This window comes from Podarcis cretensis (genome assembly GCF_951804945.1).
Source record: "Podarcis cretensis genome assembly, chromosome: 4".
Taxonomy (NCBI): domain Eukaryota; kingdom Metazoa; phylum Chordata; class Lepidosauria; order Squamata; family Lacertidae; genus Podarcis; species Podarcis cretensis.
In genome coordinates, this window is record NC_137173.1 from 3,742,415 (window position 1) to 3,748,849 (window position 6,435).

Here is a 6,435-nt window from a genome sequence, read left to right on the forward strand (position 1 = left end):
AGAGGCACAAATACGAGATGGGTGACACCTGGCTTGAGAGCAGTACATGTGAAAAGGATCTAGGAGTCTTGGTTGACCACAAACTTGACATGAGCCAACAGTGTGACGCGGCAGCTAAAAAAGCCAATGCAATTCTGGGCTGCATCAATAGGAGTATAGCATCTAGATCAAGGGAAGTAATAGTGCCACTGTATTCTGCTCTGGTCAGACCTCACCTGGAGTACTGTGTCCAGTTCTGGGCACCACAGTTCAAGGACACTGTCAAACTGGAACTGTCAAACTGGAACGTGTCCAGAGGAGGGCAACCAAAATGGTCAAAGGCCTGGAAACAATGCCTTATGAGGAACGGCTAAGGGAGCTGGGCATGTTTAGCCTGGAGAAGAGGAGGTTAAGGGGTGATATGATAGCCATGTTCAAATATATAAAAGGATGTCACATGGAGGAGGGAGAAAGGTTGTTTTCTGCTGCTCCAGAGAAGCGGACACTTCCTGACAGTAAGAGCTGTTCGACAGTGGAATTTGCTGCCAAGGAGTGTGGTGGATGTTGTGTCATGGGGTTTGTGATTTCAGCTCTCTTGACATAATATGCTGGAGACAGTTCTCTAGTAACACTTCTTTATTAAAGCAACAAGACTGAGACCTGTGGAGGGGAGAGCTACATTTATAGGGACAGGGAACTACCAATCTTCTACCCAAGAGCAGCTCAGCTGGCGACTTGCCCGTCACAGTACACGGCGTCGCATGCTGCAAAAATAACATTCGCGCGATGCGAGCTGACCAGTTACCTGTTGGGGTTCAGAACTTACTGGGTTAATGTTTGTTCTGAGTGTGCCTCCCATTCTGACGTGGGAAAGGAGGGAGGAGCTTGTTGTTCTCTCTGTGTCTCTGAGAGAGACGGACGGAAGCCATGAATGCTAGCAGTCCAGGAGATTTTGGGAAATGCTGAACTGTAAATATTTGCTACAATAAAGAACTGATGAAATTTGGACACACACAGGTGCTTCGTGTGTTTGTCTGGATCTGAAGCAGACTGCGACAGTTTTGATCCGCTGTGTTTTTACTCTGCTAGACGAAACCGGAGAAGACGAAGGTCTGAGAGCAGCTTGGCTGGGAAGCGTGCCGGACCGCATTATGCTGGGGCTAATTGGGGCCATAAAGCAATTAGATGGCCAGTGCAATTAAGATCTTATCAAGATCGTTTCACAGGTTATGGGAGGACCTAATTACCGCTAATAAAACTGTTGCTAAGAGTCTGCCGGTGAGCTTTGAAGTCTTGAAGTCAGCTTGGCAATAGCTGGAAGACGCTACTGAAGCAGCGGAGGTCTGCGTTCTGTGTTTTGCCTGCTTCTAAGAGGCAAGAGTCGCTGAGGCAGAGAGCTGAGAAAGCAGCTGAGAAATCGGGTGCCGGAGGGCTGACTGGTGAAACGTGAGTACAGCAGCTGAGGGGCCCCGGGAAAGAGGAGAGAATGGCAGACAGTCAGGTCTTTGAGGACGTTCCGCTTGAAAAGCTCACTTTAAGAAGTTGGGCAACCTGGTCCAGAAGAGTAAGGGGTTGGTTTCTGGTTACTGGGCTTTGGAATGCAAGCCAGAGAGAACCACGTCCCCTGAATTCAGGTCCTGAAGGGACAGACATTACTGGCTTTGAGGCTGCGTTGCCTGAAGAAAGCCAGCAGAGAATGCAAAGAGAGCTTGCTATGCTAAAGGCATGCGTACATGCATCACTTTTGCCCAGTTTGGAGGGCGTAAAGTCAGCAAGGGCTGCCTGGGAGGTGCTGAGAGGTTTGTGTGAAACTTCAGCAGGATGCCAGGGCCCTGGAGGAGTCATGCAGAGCCTGGAAATGGCTGTAGCCCCAGTCCCTGAGGTGCAAGTCGGGGGGGCTGAGAGTTCCAAAGGCAAGTTTCAAAAGTTTTCCACTGTGAGTGCTGAAGTGAAACGCAGTTTCAGCGAGGGCAGGGCTGGCACAGAGTGCTCTTCCGGAAGAAGGGGGGCCAGGCCAGCTGAAAGGAGCCCTGGGCAGTATTTTTCCACTGGGGATCGTCGTCATGCAAAGTCTGGAAGGCTGAGGCGAGCTAGACGCTTCAAGGTCGGCCACCTGGACAAAGTGAAGATAAGGCCTAAAGAGTCGCGTGGGAACGCAGAGGCCAGTCCGGTCTCCAAGGCAACGGAGGAGGCTACTTCTACGGAAGCTGCCAAGGTCCTGAGCAAGGGGGAGTCGGTTGCCAAGACAACCAGACAGAACTGCTGCAGAAGCCCAAAGACAGGGGGCAGCGATACGTTTGTTGCCAGTATGGCTTTGTTTGAGGACAGCTCTGAGAGACACACTGATTTTCGTTTTGTAATCGACTCAGCAGCTAACTGCAACCTGATCTCAGAGACCCCTGCAGTCGAGATGTGGAATTGCAAGGCAATTCCGGCTGGAAAAACTGTTCAGTTTGCAAATGGGACAAAGAAAAATGTGACTAACATTGCAAATGTATTGTTTTCTGTTTTGCAGGAGCAGATGGAAGTTTGCATTGTACCAGGAGTGCAACACTGTATTTTATCTGTGCCTTATTTGTTGAAAAAGGGGTTTAAGGTTTGCTTTGAACACGATGTTTGTACAGTCTCCAAAGGAGGGAAGCAACTGGTCAGAGTTGCAAAGGGGCAGAATGATCTCTTCATTCTTAAAACGTCCCTGGAGGGTGAGGGGAAGGTTGAGAAAGCACAAGCCCTGCGTGCTACAGTTCCCACTCATGTTTCATGTTCGTGTGTGTGGCATAGGAAGACAGCTCATGCTTGTCTTGAAGAACTACAGGTGCTACCTGAGGTTTCCAAAGGTTGTAGAATTGCGGAATGTGCAAGAGTCCTAGATTGTCAGGCTTGCAGACAGGCAAAGGTAAGAGGGTGCAGTTACCCCAGGGTGGAGAGGGTAACCACAAAGCCTTTTGATCTTGTGCACATAGATCTGTTGGGTCCCATGAAGGAACCAAGTTTGGGAGGGGCCAGGTTTCTGCTGACACTGCAGGATGATTTTTCGCAGAACACCTGGACACATGGTCTCAAATCCAAGGAAGATGCAGCACAGCTGATTAGTCGTTGGATTGAGGAGGTGGAACTAATGTTCTCCACCAGAGTCAGGGAAATTGCTAGTGACAGAGGTTCACAGTTTACTGGGTCTGCTTTGCAGAAGTTCTTTCACAAGAAAGGGATAAGTCACACAGTGACTTCTCCTCAACAGAGGGGGGTGGCAGAGCTCAGAAGTGAGGCTCTGGTTAAAGCTGCACAGGTGATGCTGTCAGATTCTGGGTTACCTCCGAAGTTTTGGATGGAGGCAGTTAAATATGTGAGCTTCACCTGGAATCGGTCCTACAATTCAGTGGTAGGAGACACACCGTTTTTCATGCTTCACGGGAGGAAGCCACAGGTTCACTTCCTCCGTGAGTTCGGATCAACGGCCTCGCTGCTGGTGCCTGAAGCTTTGCGAGGGCCGGGTGAACCCAAGTTCCAGAAAATGATCTTCTGTGGGTATGAGCCAACGGCTCGTGCATGGAGGTTTGCGTACCCGTCAGGTGATCAGAGTAAGCTGCTGATCAGTAAACACGCTGAGTTCTGTAAGCAGGAGGAAAGGTCAAAGACCCCTGCCAGACGCGATATTCTTTCAGAATGTCTTTCTGACTCAGAGCAGGAAGGTTCTGATGAGGAGGAAGGAGAGCCAGGGGCTGAGTCTGCTGATGACGATCAGCTCACTGACCAAAGTCAGGAGCAGGATGGGGCATCTCCGCAAGTTGTAAAAAGAGAGCCCAAAAGTGAGCCTAGTTCTCCTGTGAGGGTAGTTCCAAGGGTTCGAAGACGCGTTAAGTCAGAGGGGGAATCCCAGGATGCAAAGGACACACCTGCTGACCACAGTGAGTCAGAGGCAGTGCCTGAGTTTGTGCCCAGGAGGTCCAGTCGCACAACGAAGGGAATTCCACCTGAGAGGTATCAGGCCACAGGTGCGTGGGTAAGTTTCGCACAGTGCGAATCTGAGAGTTATGAGGATGTTCCACAGATGCCTGACAGGAACGCCAGGAGAGGGCGCAAGGCATTGGGGAAGGGATTGATCTCACAGAGGTCTGCAAAGGTACATCCACAGGTCTTGTCAGAATGCTCTGCAAGAGGGGGTGTTGGGGTTCAGAACTTACTGGGTTAATGTTTGTTCTGAGTGTGCCTCCCATTCTGACGTGGGAAAGGAGGGAGGAGCTTGTTGTTCTCTCTGTGTCTCTGAGAGAGACGGACGGAAGCCATGAATGCTAGCAGTCCAGGAGATTTTGGGAAATGCTGAACTGTAAATATTTGCTACAATAAAGAACTGATGAAATTTGGACACACACAGGTGCTTCGTGTGTTTGTCTGGATCTGAAGCAGACTGCGACAGTTTTGATCCGCTGTGTTTTTACTCTGCTAGACGAAACCGGAGAAGACGAAGGTCTGAGAGCAGCTTGGCTGGGAAGCGTGCCGGACCGCATTATGCTGGGGCTAATTGGGGCCATAAAGCAATTAGATGGCCAGTGCAATTAAGATCTTATCAAGATCGTTTCACATTACCCTCCATTAAGCACGCAATGGATTCTTTAGCTGTTCTTACCATGCGCTCCGCCTGCCCATTGGAGGATGGGTGAAAGGGCGCGGATGTGACCCCTCTTATGAAGTTATCAGCCAAGAATGCCCTGAGTTCTTGGGATACAAAAGCTGCCCCATTATCTGATACAATGGTCTCAGGTAACCCGTGGGTTGCAAACAGCTGCCTCAACACCTTGATTACAGCAGCTGATGCCATGCTAGGGACCATCGCCACTTCTAACCATTTAGAATATGCATCAACGATAACCAAAAAGACCTTCCCCTGGAATGGCCCAGCAAAATCTAAGTGCAGCCGGCTCCAGGGAGATCTGGACTGCTCCCACCAGTGAACTGGTGCTCTGGCCACTTCTGGCCGCACCTCTTGGCATGCCTTGCATGTTCGTACCCATTGTTCTATGTTCTGGTCCATTCCAGGCCACCACACATAACATCGGGCTAGCGACTTCATCCTGACCATTCCCGGGTGTCCCATGTGAAGCGTCTCAAGAACCCTGTTTCTCAGTGGTGCTGGGATGATCACCCTATCTCTCCACAGGAGACAACCCTTATGCATGGATAACTCGTGCTGCCTTGTCGCATAAGGCCTGAATTTGTCTTCATGCGGCCCACCTGGCCACCCCCTCCCCACCCAAGTGAGCACACGGGAGAGAACAGCATCTTTCCTCGTTTTCTCAGCAATATCAGTAGCCGTTACAGGAGCCCCCGGAAGTGTTTCCAGCATCATTATGTGCTCCGCTGGAGCAGGATCCTCATTGCTCCCGCCAGGAAGGGGCAATCGGCTCAGCGCATCAGCGTGGCACAACCGTTTCCCCGGCACATGGGTCAAGGTGTACTGGAACCCGTTCAGGAATATAGACCAACGCAACATTCTGGGGGAGAGAATTTGTGGCTTGTTTGTTCGGGTTGAACAACCCTAACAGTGGTTTGTGGTCCGTTTCAATGGAGAAATGACGACCGTACACATAATCATGGAACTTTTTGATTCCTGCCACAATTGCAAGCGCCTCTTTGTCAATTTGAGCATAGTTGCGCTCCGTGGGCGACAACGTACGGGAATAGAAAGAGATGGGCTTTTCCGACCCATCCGGTTCCCTATGACTCAGCACCGCCCCCAGGCCGTATTGAGAGGCATCACATGCCAGGACCAGCGGCTTCGATTCATCATAATGAGCAAGGACGCTCTTGCTACTCAGCATTCCTCGCAAGGAGTCAAAAGCCTTCTGCTGCTCCTGCCCCCATCGCCACACATTCTTTTTCTGCAACAGTCTATGTAATGGTTCAGCTACTGAAGCTTTCTGGGGTAAGAACGAATGATAAAAGTTAATAAGTCCCAGGAATGACTGCAACTCCGTCTTGTTCTGTGGTCGTGGTGCCTCGATGATGGCCTTAACCTTAGCATCTGTGGGGTGGATGCCTGATGCATCAATTGTAAACCCCAAGAATTCCACAGTTGGCACCCCAAAACTGCATTTTTCCTTTTTTAGTTGCAACCCCACCTCCTTGAACTTGAGCAACACTGCACGGACACGCGCAACCAGTTCCTGTGGGTCTTTTCCAGCAATCAAAACGTCATCAAAAAATGGCAAGACCCCCGGCAGACCTCTTAACAGTCGTTCCATGAGCTCTTGAAAAATCCCTGGGGCTACACAAACTCCAAATTGTAATCTGTTAACTCTGAATGCCCCTTTATGTGTGACAATAGTCTGTGCTTCCGCTGATTGTGCGGTTACTGGCAGCTGTTGGTAAGCTTGTGCTAGGTCAATTTTGGCGAACACCTTGCCCCCAGCCAGTTTAGCCAACAGATGTGATACGACTGGAATGGGGTATGAGTTTCCC